Genomic DNA, 18,715 nt, shown 5'->3' on the forward strand with positions numbered 1-18,715 from the left:
ACTGGCAGCTATTGACAAGCAACTTGCTGTAAAAAAGAATCGCAGTATTTAACTGGCAGCTGTTGATGAGTAACTTATTGTAAAATGAATCACAGTATTTAATAGGCAGCTGTTGACAACTTACTGTAAAAAAAAGAATCAGTGATTATTGACAAATAATTTACTGTAAAAAATAATCACAATAAATAACTGGCAGCTATTGACAAGCAACTTGCTGTAAAAAAGAATCGCAGTATTTAACTGGCAGCTGTTGATGAGTAACTTATTGTAAAATGAATCACAGTATTTAATAGGCAGCTGTTGACAACTTACTGTAAAAAAAAGAATCAGTGATTATTGACAAATAATTTACTGTAAGAAATAATCACAATAACTAACTGGCAGCTATTGACAAGGACCTTGCTGTAAAAAAGAATCACAGTACTTAGGCCGGCTGTTGTTGATAAGCAACTTATTGTAAAAAAGATTACAGTAATTAACTGGCAGCTGTTGACAACTTACTGTAACAAGAATCACAGTAATTATCTGGCAGCTATTGACAAGTAACTTACTGAAAAAAAGAATCACAGTAATTAACTGGCAGCTGTTGATGAGTAACTTATTGTAAAACGAATCACAGTATTTAACTTGCAGCTGCTGATAAGTAACTTATTGTAAAATGAATCACAGTATTTAATGGGCAGCTGTTGACAACTTACTGTAAAAAAAAAGAATCAGTGATTATTGACAAATAATTTACTGTAAAAAATAATCACAATAAATAACTGGCGGCTATTGACAAGCAACTTGCTGTAAAAAAGAATCGCAGTATTTAACTGGCAGCTATTGATGAGTAACTTATTGTAAAACGAATCACAGTATTTAACTGGCAGCTGTTGATAAGTAACTTATTGTAAAATGAATCACAGTATTTAACTGGCAGCTGTTGACAACTTACTGTAAAAAAAAGAATCAGTGATTATTGACAAATAATTTACTGTAAGAAATAATCACAATAACTAACTGGCAGCTATTGACAAGGACCTTGCTGTAAAAAAGAATCACAGTGCTTAACCAGCAGCTGTTGATAAGCAACTTATTGTAAAAAGGACCACAGTAATTAACTGGCAGCTGTTGACAACTTACTGTAACAAGAATCACAGTAATTATCTGGCAGCTATTGACAAGTAACTTACTGAAAAAAAGAATCACAGTAATTAATTTGGAGCTATTGACAAGTAACTTACTGTACCATACGTACTTACTGCACCATATTTATTGTTTACAGTAATAGTGCGTCATTTCCAAGTACTTTATTTTAGGTTAACCAATTATTTACCATAGGAACCTAATTAGGAACCTCTTAGACTCAATGTTCAGTGACACAGAGAACCTGGAGTGTGTCATACACTTTTCAATGAATCATATTTAATAACTGAAGATAAATAATAACCTGCAGGTGAAATATATACATTTGCGTTGACTCAAAGGAGAATTAAAAGCCAAAAGAAAACCCAAGAAGTTAAAAGGAATATCATCCTTTTACAGCGGTGCTTCTATATGTACATAATGATTATATGAGTGCAAAGGGGATATAAAAGTCTTGTAATTTCATTTTTGTAAAATAATCTCCATGCTACTGTTGTCCAAGTACTCAACATGGACTTTCCACGGAAAAACTGTAACAGCTTGACTGGAGCTCTGTAATAGCCACATGGCTCCTTCATGAATATAAATCAAATGCTGCTCTCAATTACCTCCTGTAGAAATGTTTTATTACTGTCAAACGCTAAGTTATGTATTGTATGCAGTACATGCATGAAAGTCATTATTAAAGAACTGTCTGATGGAGCTGATAGGAAGCTGTTGTTGTTTATGCCAATGTTGCAAAAACCTTTTTTTTTTTTGGCCCATTATCACGTCTGATCAGGATTCAGCTCCCACCTTGTCTGACGAACACTCATCTAAGCTATGTGTGAAACGCTATACATCTTCACCTAACTGCAAAAACAAACTGTCCTTGGCAGATAATGTTCCATAAAGTTGCTCGAGCCCGGCTGATTTTTCCTCCCCGCGAGACATTTGTCAGGTTTCTCTGACACCGGAACAATTTCTGCTCGTCGCTCGTATATCACAGCGTAAGAAAGGCGATGAGTTCTTTTCTGAAGATGTCAGCCTAAAATAGTCGCGCTGACATCCCAAATCACACTTATGACATTCACAAAACGACAAGAAAACTTTCCACCTGTTCACTGTTCAGCCACGCTTCAACTCTGACATGGCCGGGTTTGCAACGGCAGCGGAAGCCCTAACCGATATGGCAGATGTGACTGAAAGGTGATCTTTAGGTCCAGACACCTGCATCAGGCAGCCTGGCATTAGCTCATGATGCCCGCTGTGGTAGCTGTCACTATAGCTGAGTGTCTCCACAACAGAATGCCATTTTCTCTGCTCCGTTTCTCCAGACCCCCGCTGCTCGGCTGGCAGTTTAGCCATCAACCCCTGACATTTATCAGCTTTCCTGCAACCCTGGCTCCTCCAAAACACCCTTTCACTATCCAAGAAGAGGTGGTAAAAGTTCAGGGAGGCTTAAAAAAAAAAGGTTTATGGAGGATGATGCATCAGTTGCCTGTTTTATCTGCCCTGGCTGGGAGAGTTTGGACATGAGAGCAACAGATAAGGGCACCAGTGGAGGGTTTTGACAAAGTGGCTTGACCAGATATTTTGGATCTTGCTTGCTCTTGTCGGTAGTGGATGAAGGCTGAGACGGATAAAGCATTGGCTGTTCACATGCTATGTTTACATCCATTGGTGGCTGTGTAAATTATAGCTGTTTTATGTCTTAATGGAGCTGCCAACATTCAAACACAACATTTTTACCCTCTGCCAGTCATCAAAACGTTGTTTCTAGAAGTAGGAAAGTTATTTTTTATTGTTGTTGTTGAGTATTTATTGGCAGGAATTGAATATAGTAACAAAATAAACTCTCTATCACACGCTATCTCTTCCTTACCTGGTTCTTCATCCATCTATCCAACCTAATATCTATCAAATATAACACGACGATGACACGATGGCGTGTCTATCAAAAGACGTCAACAATGCCCGCTGCGAGGCAACCGTGTTGCGACTGTTGATTTCTATAGGAGGTAAAAATGACTCCTTGGCGGTCCTAGGTATCTTTTTATCCCACATAATTCACTAGAAGATTAATAAACCCACTCTCATGCACTGAGATGTGTTTTATTTTGAATGTTACGTGCATCAAGGGTGTAAAAATGACCCTCCTCGAGGAGGAGGTTGTTGTTACGAACCGACTTCCAGTTTAACCATATTGAACATTTTGTTTCATTCGATTTCAAGAGGAGAAGCTGCCAAGAGGAAGGTGGACATCTTCCAAAGGATCGCCTCGAGATAAAACCAGCCCTCGAATTTTGGCTCAGATCGGGGTAGAGACCGAAACCCACCTGGAGAAACGGCACACCATCACCATCAACCGTACCCTCGAGTTTGCGTCCAAGTATGAGCAGTATGTGTTCATGCCTCGATAAATGGGTACATAGACCTCATTATATTCTGGAGGCTGCCTGTTTTCAGTCAGTTTGGCTGGACGGTCGGAGCGATGGCAGATCCTGTCGATAGAGGTCTCTCTTAGGAGGCAATGGCAAAATGACTTTCCCCACTTCTGCCCAGTCAATCGCAGTCTCTCTGTACACTCCAAGAAAGCAGAAATGACAGAGATATTTACTGTTAAAGGCTGATAAACACCAAAGGACCTCCTTATATAATCAACATAAATATGAAACAAATGGAAGAACCAAAGATATGTAAATTACAAACGTCTTAAAAGAGATTCCTGCATGTTAAATCCTCTCTCACCCTTTTGGTAAACATGAAGGGTCGCCTTAGATCTATTTCTCATCATATCCTCCCGTCTGACTTCCTTGAGGAGTGCTCTATGTTTCACAGTGATTGGACCTTAAAGGAACAGTCTCTCTCTCTACATATGTGACTGTTTATTGGCTGACACAGAAAGAAAAAGAGAGAGAGTGGAAGCCGAGTTTTTTGAAGGCCCATCTCCCAATCTAGAACCAATTTCTATGCAAATGCCACGACCTGATTTGGAAGAAGCACCTACCATTGTTTGCCGTTGGCTCGAGGTGTCGTAACACTCGTCATGTGCTCATATTTCCTGACCTGAACTTGCCACTTGACGCATTTCAGTGCAGCAGCAACATTCGCCTGGAGGGGAGTCGCACCTTGAGGGCGGTCAAACTAATCGCCGAAGACTGCAGGGAAATGTTCCTCTTAGCCAATGGGCCAGAAACCCGGGCGTTCATATGTCTCCGGCCACCCTGAAGCATCGCTCAGGTAACGAATATCACCGCCTGCTTGCTGCGATGTGTTTCTCAACAGCACCTTTCATCAGTCGCTACGGGGGACGTGGCACAAAACCACTTGTGCCATTGCCGTTAATGGCTTGTTGGCTGTGATGGTTATGTTGTTGTTGTCCATAAAAATAGTAGTGAGCAGTGGAGTGAGCAGGGCTGCAGCAGGCACCACTCCTCTAGACTGTATCAAGCATGAAAGTGGAAGAGAGAGGAGCTCCAGGATTTTTCAAAAGAATATATAAATAGACGCCGAAGGATTAGCTTTGAGATTTGCTGCCTCACATTTTCATTCACTTGCCATCCTTCACACACTCCTGCCCACTCACTCGCACACACACACACACATGTATAGGGAACTTTGTGGTACTACAGAGGAGTGTGATGACCCCTATTTCACTCTTGTGTTCCTGGATGAGTTCAGACACTGAAGGGGGAGCGTGAGCAATCTCGCCTGCAGCACCGTCGATGCGCTGCCCTGCATTCGTTATGTGCGCTTCTTGATTTAAGCGAGACTGCCTCCATCCTCCGTGGGGAAGAAGGCCATATCACACCTTCAATAAAATATTCCTTATCACTATGCAAACATGCACTAAAGGAAAAGTTTTGTAGTCTTGCCATGGCGGCCAGCGAGAGGAGCCAACTCCTCCAGTTAATTACGTGCTCAGATGGTCTCGCTGACACATGCTGCTGTAGATCAGTGGCACTCATGGTCCCGCTCTGGGGCCACTTGCAGCCTATGAAAGACTTCTGAGTGGCCCTTGAACATTTTCCAGCGTGAAACATATTTTGTCCTGGGCTGCCGAACCACGTCAACATTCCTGAAGATGACAGAATCCATGATTAATATTTAACAACCCTTCTTGAAACGCCTCTCCTGAAATGGAGGGTCAATTTTTCAACTAATAACCCACTTCATTATTTCAACAAATTGTTGATTTGTACAAACACAATTAGGCTTTTCCCATTTATCATTCTGAGCACTCTATGGCTGGAGAAATCCTTTATAATATGCTGAATGTTTGTGGAAGCAGCTCTGATGAATGTAAATCCAATATTCATTCTTTTTTTTGGCTCCGTTTTGGTCTCCACCAACTCTTGGGGGAAATATCTCGCTCTCCAGCAAGCGGCAACCTCTGTTTTTGTGAAGTAAAGCTCTCTATAGCTAATTTCCCCTGTTCAAATTATATTAAGGCTTAAAGTTTTGCAGGTTCCAGCCATGATCTTTGCCAAATTTTTAAATTACCCCGGAGGCGGCAGAGGCAGGATTGACCAGAGCCATCACACTCTTTAAAGCTTTACATACAGCTCTTCAGAAACCGATGTGACGTCAATTCATGCTGTCAATGCTCTTTAGTTAAAAATGTCGGGTGTTGCCTGAAAGAGCAACGTTAACGGTGAACAAAAACAATGTGCTGAAAGGCACTAAAACTCAAGCAACATCTTTCACAGGCAACTGTTAATATAAAGCGTATTGATTATTGTAGCTGTAAAGATAAATTTTCAGGTCATCTAAACATCTCAGTGACAGGCGGTTTTATTACTGTATCATCTGTCATTAAAATAAATACAGTCATATTTCAGATGCTCTCTGCAGTACAATAATCAGATTAAGTCCAAAAGTGATACGTATGAGTCATCATATTAAAAGGCCTTCATTTCCTGCCTCGCAGATACAAATCAAAAAGGAGGAAGGAAAGCAAATTATCGAAGCAAAAATGTGTGGGGGTGTTAGTGGCGACGCCTGGATGAGCGGGGTTTTCATTTAATATCATGCATTAAGAGACATAAAACAAATAACCGAGAAGCATCAGAGCGTAAGAATAAAGCATGAAACATACTCTGACACTCTGAATATGAAATTTCACACAAAGAGCCTGACTCGTCCGTGAAAAGCAGATTGGATTAACGGAGACAATTACGGAGAGGAGGACGAGGTGACACACTGAACACGCTACGTAATCACATAAATATTTTAAATACTATAATTTGAGTTCATGCCAGTTTTATCTTTAAAACACCCTTCAATCTCTCGCGCTGACCTTTGACCTTATTACTGTGGTTAACCTGTAAGTTTTCTGTCACTATTTGTCTTGGATGCAGCCACTATTTTGTGGTCTTGAAGATTTAGGAGTATCTTATGGCAGGAATCGAATAAAATATTCATTTTCATTACTTCAAATTAAGAATTATTTCGTTGCCTTAAAATGTTTCTAGAGAGGGAGCGGGTCTACAGTAGCCCCAGAACAGTCAAACAAAATACCGGCTCTAGACGTGAACACACTTTAAATGTTGAGATTTGAGAGTCTGTTCTTGATCTTTGGAAAGAATAATCAATCAGAAAAATCACACCACAGCACTGATGAGCTGTTTCTGAACCACTCGGCGCTGTTTAACTTCTTTTCATTCTCGGCATTAACGAGCATCAGAGGAGAGAAACCTCTCAGGGTGCTGCTGAGATCTTTGGCTCTACCTTTCTACTCACTGGGTGCCTCGTTGGTCGGGGATCAGTCTGTTGGAGTACTCACATTTCTCTCTACTCCAGTCTCATTAATAATCTATCACTTTTATCGCTCTCTGTCTACATCTAATTATTGAATCTTAGGGCTTTTAAGTAATCAACACAGTTAAAGTAGCTGCTTTAAAAGTGTGTAGCTCAGAAATCTTCAATGAAATGTCTAGAATATTTACAGGATTTCTAAGTTGTTGAGGTGCCTTAGCCAAATTATCCACCACAATACCCAAAGATGGGTAATAATGATCATTTCAGTGAGTAGTAATTTCCCCGCAAAAAAGATAAGTAAGTTCTCAGGTTATTACGGTGTCTTTAATGATGAAGTAAAAGTGTTGGTCTATTACAGTTTGGGGATTTTTCTTCATCATTTCTTGTGTTAAGAAAAAACTTCTTAGATCTCGGGAAAAAGGCGACATCGGTTGCAATGAAACCCCGAACGTCAGATTCAGATTATTATTTATGATTATCAGTGCACTGGGTGTAATGATTTGTGAGTATTATTACTGCAAAGAATGATTGCCAAAACTACAAAAATAAGTTTGAATGTGTGTAAAGAAGGAGAAGGGGTATCTGTGTTGAAGCAAAACTAACTATTTCGAAGACCTCATTACATTTCATTGTATCCTCACATGGTGCTAAAGATAAAACATGATAACATCAATGCATTTAAAAGCTTCAGATACTTGGTTGGCCAACGCAGCACCTTGTTGGACGATGTTGAGCCTGGTTCGACTCGTTTTGCTGGATGTTTGTATCCATTTCAGTGATGCTCTGCCTCAGAGAGACACAAAGCTATCTCACATGCTTGTAACAGCACATGCTACTGTTATTATTACCTTTCTAAAGGCAGTTGAGTGCAACACTAGATCAAAAATGCACTCACATGGAAGTAGTTATGTACTCCGAAAATACAAGAGCTGGAAAAAAAAGCACTTAATTAAAGTAAAGAGAGTACTTGGGATTAGATCCCACAGCCGGTAATGTTCGAGAATCCGTTCATACGTGGGCATGTGCAGAGATCATGGCCAGACTCTTTTAAATTCCTGCATTACATCTGTTTGACTCGCTCCTGAATAACTCCAAACACAACACACAACATGTTCTTGACCTTGGTTCTTGTCTATGAAAAAAAAAGGAAATGAGTGTGGCCTAGTGGGCACGGAGACCTTCCTTTATCGGAAAAGTCATGGGTTCTATCTCGCCAGACAGCCAGTGTGTATCCATCAAAAGCCGTTTATCCTCTCTGTGAATGTCCTTCAGCGAGATACTGAAGCGCTTCCTGCTCACCCACTGTCACTCCGACTGACAGCTACATATCTTGAAGGTAAAAACATTCAAACACTGCACTGTGAAGTAGCAGGATACTTGGATGGACATGTGACTTGAATCTAAATTGATCGCTACTGATGCGCCGGTGTCATGCGGGGATATCATTTAATGTATTTATCTTTAAGAGCCGACCGACTCATGTGTACGCTGACACGGTCTGGGTGCATCAAAGCACTCGTGCACGCATGAGGATCCGCTTCGATTGACTTGTTTGATCGAGGTATTCGTCAAATGCTCCTCTTTTTTTTACAAAGTATAATCAGTCCCGCTGTAAATTATAGAGGCGAATTTCTGATACTTCTCCCAAAGCTTTTGGTCGATATTGTATCAACTGACCCAGTTTCATATCAGCTGCGATAGTGAGGTGTCTGCACATAGATGCATACTAATATTAGTAGTATTATATACAAATGGTTTACATTGAGATACTTGTCTGTGTCGCCAGCTGTTATTTTGGTTCAGCCGGACTTTGAGGTTATTTGGATAAGAGTACCGGAGAGCCGCCAGGATGGCGCCATTGTCAAGTGTGTTAATGTATGTATGGCGCCACTGTCAAGTGTGTTTATGGCGCCACTGTCAAGTGTGTTAATGTATGTATTACAATTTATGTTTAAAGAGTCATGTAGAATGCATCCTGGGAGAGGGGCCTTTCTTTTCCTCTGTCCCCCTCTTACACAGATTTATAGTATTGTTGACTTTGACTGCATGTCTTAAGAGCATAACCTCCACTGTATATAAGGGCTTGCCCCGCATAGTTCAGGAGAGTTTCATTATTCAGCTGGAGGCTCTCCAAGTAACGTTTTACTTGATTACGATACTGAACTTATTGTAATAAATTTGTTGTACAACTAAGACAGTGTCGGCTGAGTTTTTCTTCAAACACCTTCAATACACGACAATAGTGATCAGGAAATAACTTCAGAAGGCCAAAAAACGTAAGAGTTTTTATGTGTGGTAACATTTCTGGATTGGTGCACATCCACAGACTCACAGAGAGAGATCACAAAAACACACCGACTAATTAGGAAACAGCGTAAATGATCAGCGAGAGTCTCGTGAATCTCTACAGCCAGATTCTAAAGAGTACAGTCGAACCAGTTATTCAGCTCTCCCCCGAGTCTCATCCAGTCAAAGGGTGTGCTTGTGTACAAAGAGAAAAGAGGCACATGGAGGGAAGAAATGGCGCCAGGAGCCGAGCAAAGGGGATAAAAAATTGTTTATGCTCCCCTTTGTGCGAGGTCACTTTTTTAATTAGCTCCCAGCTCAGGAGGATTTGAGGCGAGGTCCCCGGTTGTGTGTAAATTGTTTTATTTGGAGTCTCAGCAAGAACCTGCTCTTTCCTCATTGGATTTTTTTTTCTCCAGCTGTTGACATTGTATAAAAACCACACTGCACCGGAGACCTTTGGCTGCTTCAGACCTGAACGCACTGCAGTGCAAGGGCGCAGTGGGAGCCACTCTGGACAGCGGCCATGCTTCAGATTAAACACCATAATTATTAATCCTGAAGCCTCTAATAGAATAAAATAACGTGCCGGTTGCCAAGAGACTGCGCTGTGCTTTATATGTGGAGAGGCTTCCTGAGACAGAGAAGAATAGGGCTTATTTACAGAGAGCACTGAAGTGAGGAAATACACGAGGTTATTTGAGAGGTTTTGTTCTCACAGTATGCTAATGTTTAAGGGAGGAAAAGTTTTCTTTGTGATGCGTTTCAAAAGGAATAGTTCGACATATATTACTGTGGTGTGGTAAATATGTAGCTGCAGCCAGCAGCAATAAATATCGGAAAAGGGAGAAACAGCTAGCCTGGCTCTATTCAAAGCGGTAACTTGAAAGCTCACAAATTAACATGTTATATATCTTGGATACTCTGAAGTTGTTAACACTTGGTATAAAGCGATTAAGTGTAATATTAATTTGAGATATTTGAGGAACAGTGTTGCAAAGAAGTCCCTAAATCAGTAAATATTAATAAAATGTCAGCGTTAGGAAGCTTATCAATCATTTTACAGTACAGAGTGAAACGTGTGCACATTTTAAGTCAAGTATTCAATGTTTTTTTATCAAATTGTTTAACAAATTCAAAAGGACACGACCTCAGACTCTTCAGTCGTAGCCAGCGGTGGCACCATCCAACCTATAACTGGCACGCACGTGACGCAGATGTTAAAACAGAGTTTCCTCATTGGTGTTTCTTTATTGTGATGTGATTCTGGAAATAGCTGTTGGAGTCGGTGGCTGGCTGGTTGATGGGACGCGGTTTGTTCGTTACATGGAGTCTAATGGGATTAAATCTGCATTTCACAGTGAAATACGACTCTTTAAAGCGGCCGTTAACAAGCGGCACAGATGTCGCAGTAATGACGGAGATTTTAGATCAAAGTGTTTAATGAAGACGTTTTTTAAAAGTCTGCGTTTATTCCTGTGGATTTTTTTATTTTTCACACCTATCAGTCTCCTTTTCATCAGTGCCGGGCCTTTTTTTTTTTTCTCCCCACACTCGCGTGGTTTGATTAACGCATCACAGCGTGGCCCTTTTGGTTTCTGATCAGCACGCCTCGCCAAACAACAGTAAATCTTTTCAATCAGTCGCGCTTCGCCGCTTCTCTCACAGGGCCGACACACCCTCTGGAAAGACTCCAATCAGTTTTTACATGATTTTAAAATTAGGGATTGTTTGCGAGATCAGAATGGCAGATTCACGCCGCAGATTGCCGTGACTCTCTCTTAATGCGAGGTAGTTCTGCAATCAGGAGATACCGCCTCGCCGTCACCGTGACATAAGACACGGAGCTGCCTCTGAAGACAACAGCACAACCTTTGGCTGTTTGATTTTTACCTATAATTTAGCCTCTAATAATCAGAAAGAATGACGTATGAAATGTGGGAATCAGTCTCTATTCTTAAATACACAAGGACTGAAAGAGAGGGGAGCATTAGAGGGCTGCAACTAACAATTATTTTCATATTAATGCTAAGTGATGGTTTGGTCCACGCTCTTAATCCTGCATAACTTTAAGCCTTAATATAATGTGAACAGGTGAGTTGTATATAAATTCACCCTCAGTACAGTTGTCATGAACGGGGAAATTAGCTACAGAGACCAAAACTGTTTTTTGTACCAGGCTGTAAACATGTTTATTTCTGCTGTGAAACATGGGGACTTATGGAGACTGACTCACTTCTGGAGCCAGCCTCAAGTGGACGTTTGAGGAACTGCCATATTTATCATTTCGTATACATGACCTACCCTTCATTTTATATATATTTTCATAGTAGTGTCTTGTTCATCATTGGTCTTTGTAATAACGTTAAACTTGATATTTTGCTTTGTTTTAAAACTCAAACAACAGATAAAAAAAAACTGCATATTCACATTTTATTATGGCTGTAAACAGACAATGTTTGCAAATGACTTATGTTGATTAACTAATGATGATGGCAGTGAGCGCTCTGGATTTCTAAATTGGGCGTTTTAAGCTTAATGATTAATCTGTGGAGCTGAATTTTTTGTCTGACGGATTATGTCTGGAATCTCTCGGAGAACATTTGGGAATTTGGATGCAGACTGACGTGAATTAGTTGGTTTTTACCCATGAATAACAAGAGCTGGAGGGATTTGGACACTTTGTTGTCGTGCTTGAAAGATCACATATTGTATTGTAAAAATGGAAACACACACACACTGCCTCCACATGAATGTGTGATATAAAAAGTCACCGTCTCTCTCTGGAGGTCTTTTATTTACTTCACAACAGTCCTATCATCGCAGATTACACCGGGGTGGAGAGCCGCAGCGCGACTCGAGGTAAAACACATCTCAGCTGGGATGCCCCGAGTTATTCACCCCTTGCACGAAGCATGAAGAGGTTGTTGACACTGCGGCGCTCCGACAATCCAACGCTGGGGCAGCCCACGCTCGGAGAGGCGAGGCGAGGCGAGGCGGCGGGGTCTCGAGGCACCAATGGAGAGCGGGGATGAAAGGTGGAGGGAGAGTACTCACAGTTTCATTGTTGACCCATGACTCACACCCGGGGACAGTATAACAACATACAGCTAAAGAGATTGGCTTGGAGGCAAAGTTGCCCCGTTGGGAGACGGTGATAGCGAAACTCTATTACAGTGAGTGCGGATTGAAATGGAAAAGGAGGCACTGGGTTTGAATGGGGATGAGAGGCTTAACGTGATAGGGAGCATTATAGAAGTGATCTACCAGAGCGTGGAGGTGATGGAGGTGAGGAGGGATGCCACAAACATACGTGCCTTTGTTCTGATCAGGGTGTTTTTTTTTTGTCGAAAGCAGATTAAATGCCTGCAAATATCATCCACTAATAAGGAGAAACCATACGTTAATCACTTTGACTTCACCCCCCCACCCCAGGTGCCTTTAATTACATGATTTCTATCACACGATCCTTGTCAGAGAAATTACTTTTTCCCTCCCCGTGATAAAGACGAACCTAAACCTGAATGAACATACGATAAGTTCACTCCTCGAATGGAAACGATATAATTGGGTGCAGTTCACGATTCGATATCTCTAAATTATTGGCGTTCCCAGTCGGTTCATTAAGCAGTAATGCAGATAAAAAAGCCTCGAGGTTTGTTTTGACTTTGTGAGGTTAATAAATTTAGCATATTATAATAATTATAATAACACAGGCCCGTCCTGTACTCCCCTGTTCACTACTGTGTGACACTCTTTAGTGTCTCTGTGTTACACATGACAAATAAACCTGAAACAGCTAAAGCCTCACTCTTCCTCCTTTCTTATATACATATAATGTTTAAACTGCATTACAGAGCACACACACTGCGTCAGTCGCTGTATAAAATTGTCAACCTTCAACATGTTCTTTACCGTGATTACAGGTACTTAGCTGCCGCTGACGGCACTTGGCCAAACAGTACCTGAAATTACAGACGAACACCCTTCACGCTGCGGGTGTTTTTCTCTTGTCTTCTCTGCAGGACGTCACTGTACAACCAGAGGTGATTGTGTGAGGCATAATCATGTGGTTGTGTCTCACTTCTCTGCAGGATTCAGGTGTAATTTAAGATTTAAATGTTCACGCAGCTTTTTGTAGGCGCACAGCACACCGTGAGATATAAGACAATATGTTAAATGATCTTTAAGGGACTGTAGGAAAATGATTAAGAGGGAATTTTAGATTTTTATACCATTTATGCGCTCACATATGCAGAAGTAACTATTGTTTTAGTAGCTGAGATGTTTTCGGGTGCACAAATGAATAATTCCACTTATATTCCATTAAAATATTTAATTATTAGCTTTCTTGCCAAGAGTTGGACAAGAAGACTGATGCATAAATACTGGAAAATGTTTGACACAACTAGCCTGGCTCTCTCCAAACATACGTGCTCACTAATTAACACATTATATCTTGGAAACTTGGAAGTGTTTTCAGTGTTTATGCTAAGCTAAGCTGGCTCCAGCTACATATTTACCGTACAGCAGAGATGTATAGTAACGAAGTGGAACTACTTAAGTACTTTACTTAAGTACTAAAATGCAGTATCTGTACTTTTTTGGAGTATTATTTTTTTCCCCAACTTCTACTTTTACTGCACTACATATTTTTGATGAATTTAATACTTTTACTATGATACATTTTATGTGCTGAATCGTTACTCGTTACTATTGTAGCGTCCAGCCGGACGCATGATGAATGACGAGGCGATATTCAACAAACCTGCATTTATTGCTGAACGGTTTGGTTACAGGACTCGGTGACTGTCGGCCGGAAACACACCAAAACCACGCACCCAGGCCACGCTCTCTCACCTACTCCCCCGCCCCCTCGCTCTCGCATTCATTCAGACGCATTCACAGACCATGGGAAATCACAGAACTCTACCATGAACATTGTAACACTGTAACATTAGAAGTTGTGCCTTAATAAATATTTGAAATAATATAAACAACAGTACTTGTACTTGTACTTTTACTTGTACTTTTACTTTCAGTACTTGAGTAGCAATTTTTTACATACTTCTACTTGCAATACTTAAGTACAACATTTTTTGAATACTTTAGTACTTTTACTTAAGTATGGTGTTTAAAGAACACTTAAACTTCTACTCAAGTCAGTTTTTTGATATAGCACTTGTACTTCTACTCCACTCCTTTACTCCAGTACTTTATACATCTCTGCCGTACAGACATGAGAGTGGTATTAAAGCAAATAAACAAAATGTTGAATCTTAGATTATTTTTGCACTTTTACTCAGAGATGTGCTCTTAATTTGAAATATTTGAGGGACTTACAAAGAAAAACATTTTTACACATTAATCATTTATTGCCTTGGCAGCGTGAGGGAGCTTAATGAAACTTATGTTTCTGATGCGGATATAAATAGATTTTCACTCAACTCTTTGATAGCGTTTTACGTTACAGCGAGGCCTTTGTTAAGCCTTAACTTTTTAATCAGCATTGACGACATGCTTTAGGGCCGACGCGAGGAAGAACAAAGAGTACAAAAATAAATCAGCACGATGCAGAGAGGATGTAGAATAAGAGCTAATTACACACAAACAAACAAATAAGAAGCGGCAGCATGCTGTAAATGCACTCACATAATTTGCCATCATTAAAAATGCCGTACAGGAAGAGCTTCTAAAAACATAATTCAAGGGCCTGGTGTGTTTAGGGATGTTAGAGGTTGCAGACGTCGAGGTCAGAACATTGTACATTAATTAATTTTCCCCTCGCATGCAGGAATTATCTTATTAATCTCTATTAACCACGGACAAAACTGGCAAAGGTCCTGTAATTACTCCACCACGCCATCAAAATGACAGACTGCCTGGAAGAATCCGCAGCATTGTGCGGCTACAAAGGATTGTTCACTTTCACTTTTCGTGCACACAAAACAACACGTGTAAACAAAACCGTGAAACCTACCCGAGCTGCCTTTTATAGCCCTGATGTGTTTTCAACTAACACTGTACTAAACGCACGAATCCACTTAAAAGCTTTTTATTAACTCCAATAATGGATGCAGCCATTGTCCAACACGTTTACGAGGCGCATATCGCTGCAGTCATTAAAGTAAATAATGAAATAAAAGTAGCGGTACCTGGACTGGAAAGCTTTGAAAAGCCTGGAACTCTCGTCACGGAGAAAAAAACAATTAGAGACTGAAGTAATGAGACGGAGTGCTTTGTTTGGACGTCTTTGTATTGTGCTGATTTTAGCTGCTTTCACAGCTTTGACTTCCAAAACATGCATCCAAGACAGTTTGAATGAAACAAAAGTGAAAAAATTGCTTCTTTGAATTCACAAATCTTTAAAAATCCCTACAGTGCCAGTCTATCTGTTGTTAGGCATTTTAAATCCATGTTAACCAGCTCACAGTTCTTCCCTGTCTTTGTTGGCACATTGCAAACCCCTCAGGGTGAGGAGACCCCCCCCTCGAAATGACGCTGTCAGAATTTGATTCATTTTGGTCCAGTAACATCGTTCAAAAAGAATACGATGCTGTATGTGTCCGTGCACCACTGAGCAGCTCAAACAAGAACGAACCGCGACCCATCGCCAAGGTGACAAAGGTGGATGATACAAACACTGTTCCACCCTGTACGGCTTCTTTTAAACGTACATTACGAACCTCATGTACTCATGTTCATGTTCTTTGCATGTTTATTATCTCCAACTTGACCTGACGTTGCACGTTAATTGTTGCTTACTCAGCCGTGGAGTCATGCACGTGCAAAACTTACCCCAGCAGCTACAGCGTCATAGTTACAGAGTTACGCCTCCGCCGCGTGGTTATACCTTTGCTCAGAGTGTTTTTGGACTATGCAAATCCAGGTGTTTGTGTGGTCGTCGACTCCTGATTGGCCCCCGGCTGACGGAGGCGTGGTCAGCTGCAGGATCACCACAACCCAACCACCCAATCAGTGGGATCCAATCAGAACCGTATCTAAACAAGAACGGTGGACGTTTTTTTTGATATACTTGATATTTGATTAGATTATTTTTACTGTTTTGTCATTAGAACATAGTTCAGTGAGGTTTTTCTTTCTCAGTTTGATTTCTTTACTGTAGACTTGTACTTTACCTCACCTCCTTTTGTTGAAATGAACTTGAATTTCATTTTATGTACCAAAAATATCTGGTTTTATGTTGCTTCCTCTGTCTTTGCAGCATCACGCGCTGCTCATTATTCTGCAATCGACACGATGTAAAGAATGACTCGTGTGCATTATGAAGTTTTTCAAATCCTGCCATTAGGCAGAGAACAAACACGGAGGTCTGATAAGATTTCATTAAAAGCTTTTAAATGCTTTTATTTGAGCGTCTCTCTGCGAACACAACACTGGATATGAAGCGTCTCCGCTGTGAAAGAACGAACTCGAAGGTAACTCGATCGTGTTGAGTCGCTACAGACACACACATCACCGGCATATTTCCATTATAGCGGACATCCGTAAATAAAAAGGAGGTTTTTTTTTTGAGTGACAGATACAAAGACACAAAGTAAACAAGTCAAACTAGTCTCCTGCAGATCGTTTGTTTACTCCCACTCTCCCTCGACTCTGATCTGATTACCAATATGGAACGGATGCAGCATCGGCTCTGTCAGTCATTCGTCATGAGCCGGTCTCAGGTCAGGTTTCCTGTCTCTCTGATGGACGTGCAGGAGCCAGGTCCGCACATCGGCTCCATGTCTATACATCAACTCCCGGCGCCTGATTTTGTTTGGAAATGAAAGTCTTTATTATTGATTTTGGCTCCGACTGTACATCCGTCTCCAATTTGTACCCCATCCCTCCTTGTCTAAAGCACACTATATTAAGCCAACTATCCGTCTCCGGGTCTCGCTCACCATCTGTGCATGTGAGTGGAAGCGGGTGAATTTTCCCATTAGGAATGGTTCGTGACCGGATTCACAGGCGGCTGTAATCGTGACGATGGATGTGGGAAAATCTGGGTGTAAGAAAGCGAATAGAAAACGCTTTATTCCCTGAACAACACGCCTATCGAAGGTCAGGAAGATGAAAATCGCTCCCTTCCAGCACGCTCGCTCAACTACAGACTGAACTATTCTGCTCTGAGGACAAAGCACCAGTCACTTTTAAATGGGCTCTGTTCTCACATCCATCCTTTGTAAAAACAACTCTTCCCGTCGAGGCCAAATCCACAATCAGAGAGCACCTCGGGACGCCCAGACCACCGCCTGTGTGTACACTTTCCCCATTATCGTCAACAAAACAAAGAAATATAGATATCGGCGGAAAAAACAAGACATGTGATTGATTTATTGATCGACCCGGGGCCTTAACAAAGCAGGTACACAACCGCAGTCGGTGTTTTGCTGTTTGAGGCGGGCCACACACACATTACATGGAACAAAAGTTTGCAGTTTAAGTTTGGGGCTTCTTTGATTCGAAGCATCCTAATGGACTCGTGGAGGTCTTAATCCAGCCACGAGCTCGCTGTGTGTGTCTCCATTAGTACGAGGGGCAGAATAATAAAAGAAAAAGAGAGTAAATCATAATGTGGTCACTTGTTTGGGAGCCTTCTTCACAGGTGATCACACATTTCGGCTAATTAGATCTTTCCTCTGGTAGCTTTGTTGCACAGCAGACACGTTGACATGTCATGATAGGAAAAATAAAATTAATGATGCTCGTCGTCACTGAGAATCCTTATAATGTTATTATCAACACCGACAAGTCAAAATCTGTCTGCTGTGAAGACGACCTCTTCCTTCCTTCGGTTAGTGGATCCAGGTGACCTCCACAGAGGTGGAAACCAGCGTGAATGAGGCGCACCTGCGAGGAAAAGTCGATTATCTGCTTTGTTAAACTTTGTTAAAAAATCAAAAAAGAATTAAAAAAGTAACAGCTGCTCGATCAAAGCTCCCCTCCTGGCTCGTTACGTAATTCACAGGATGGGAAAGGTCGACGTTTTTTTGTAAACACGCTTCACTTTCTTGCTCTCACGCTGAGCTGGAGCCGGGAGGTGAATAGCGTAGCTTAGCACAAAGACTGGAAACAAGGGGAAACTGCTAGCCTGGCTCTGAATTCGTCTGGATAAAAAACAAACCAGATACAACGGGCTGTAACTTTGGACAAAGTCAAGCAAAGGCTAGCAGTTTCCCCTTGTTTCCAGTCTTTGTGCTAAGCTACGCTATTCACCTCCTGGCTCTAACTTCAGACTTGCAGGATTTCGTAGCATCTCGCTTCAACCTCGCCTTCCTGGCATGAAGAATGGTAACTTCTCTAATTATTCCACACTTGAATCTTCTCATGTGTAACCCTACTGGGAGCTTTGCATGATATGTGCTTACAGACCTTGACAGTAATTCATCAGGAGATTCCCGTCAGTGTCTAAAACTGTTCGGTCATTATTAGTTCTGTCGTTCAATCAACTTATTCTCTTCCATCCTCATTCGAATACTTTAAGCTCGGCATAATTACTTCCCATGTGGTCGCCGCTTCACACTTTCACCATCCTGTGGGGGAGTTTGGCGTT

General features: G+C 41.3%; 1 long non-coding RNA gene across 1 annotated transcript in view; it reads right to left on the minus strand.

Moving 5' to 3' along the window:
• Positions 1–3,191: 3,191 nt before the first annotated feature.
• Positions 3,192–18,715, minus strand: part of LOC113748290 (uncharacterized) — a 56,559-nt gene continuing 41,035 nt past the window's right edge. The window contains exon 4 of the long non-coding RNA XR_003464229.1: positions 3,192–3,687. This is a non-coding gene — a long non-coding RNA (uncharacterized LOC113748290). The remainder of the gene's footprint in view (positions 3,688–18,715) is intronic.

The sequence above is a fragment of the Larimichthys crocea genome, chromosome XIX (genome assembly GCF_000972845.2).
Source record: "Larimichthys crocea isolate SSNF chromosome XIX, L_crocea_2.0, whole genome shotgun sequence".
Taxonomy (NCBI): Eukaryota; Metazoa; Chordata; class Actinopteri; family Sciaenidae; genus Larimichthys; species Larimichthys crocea.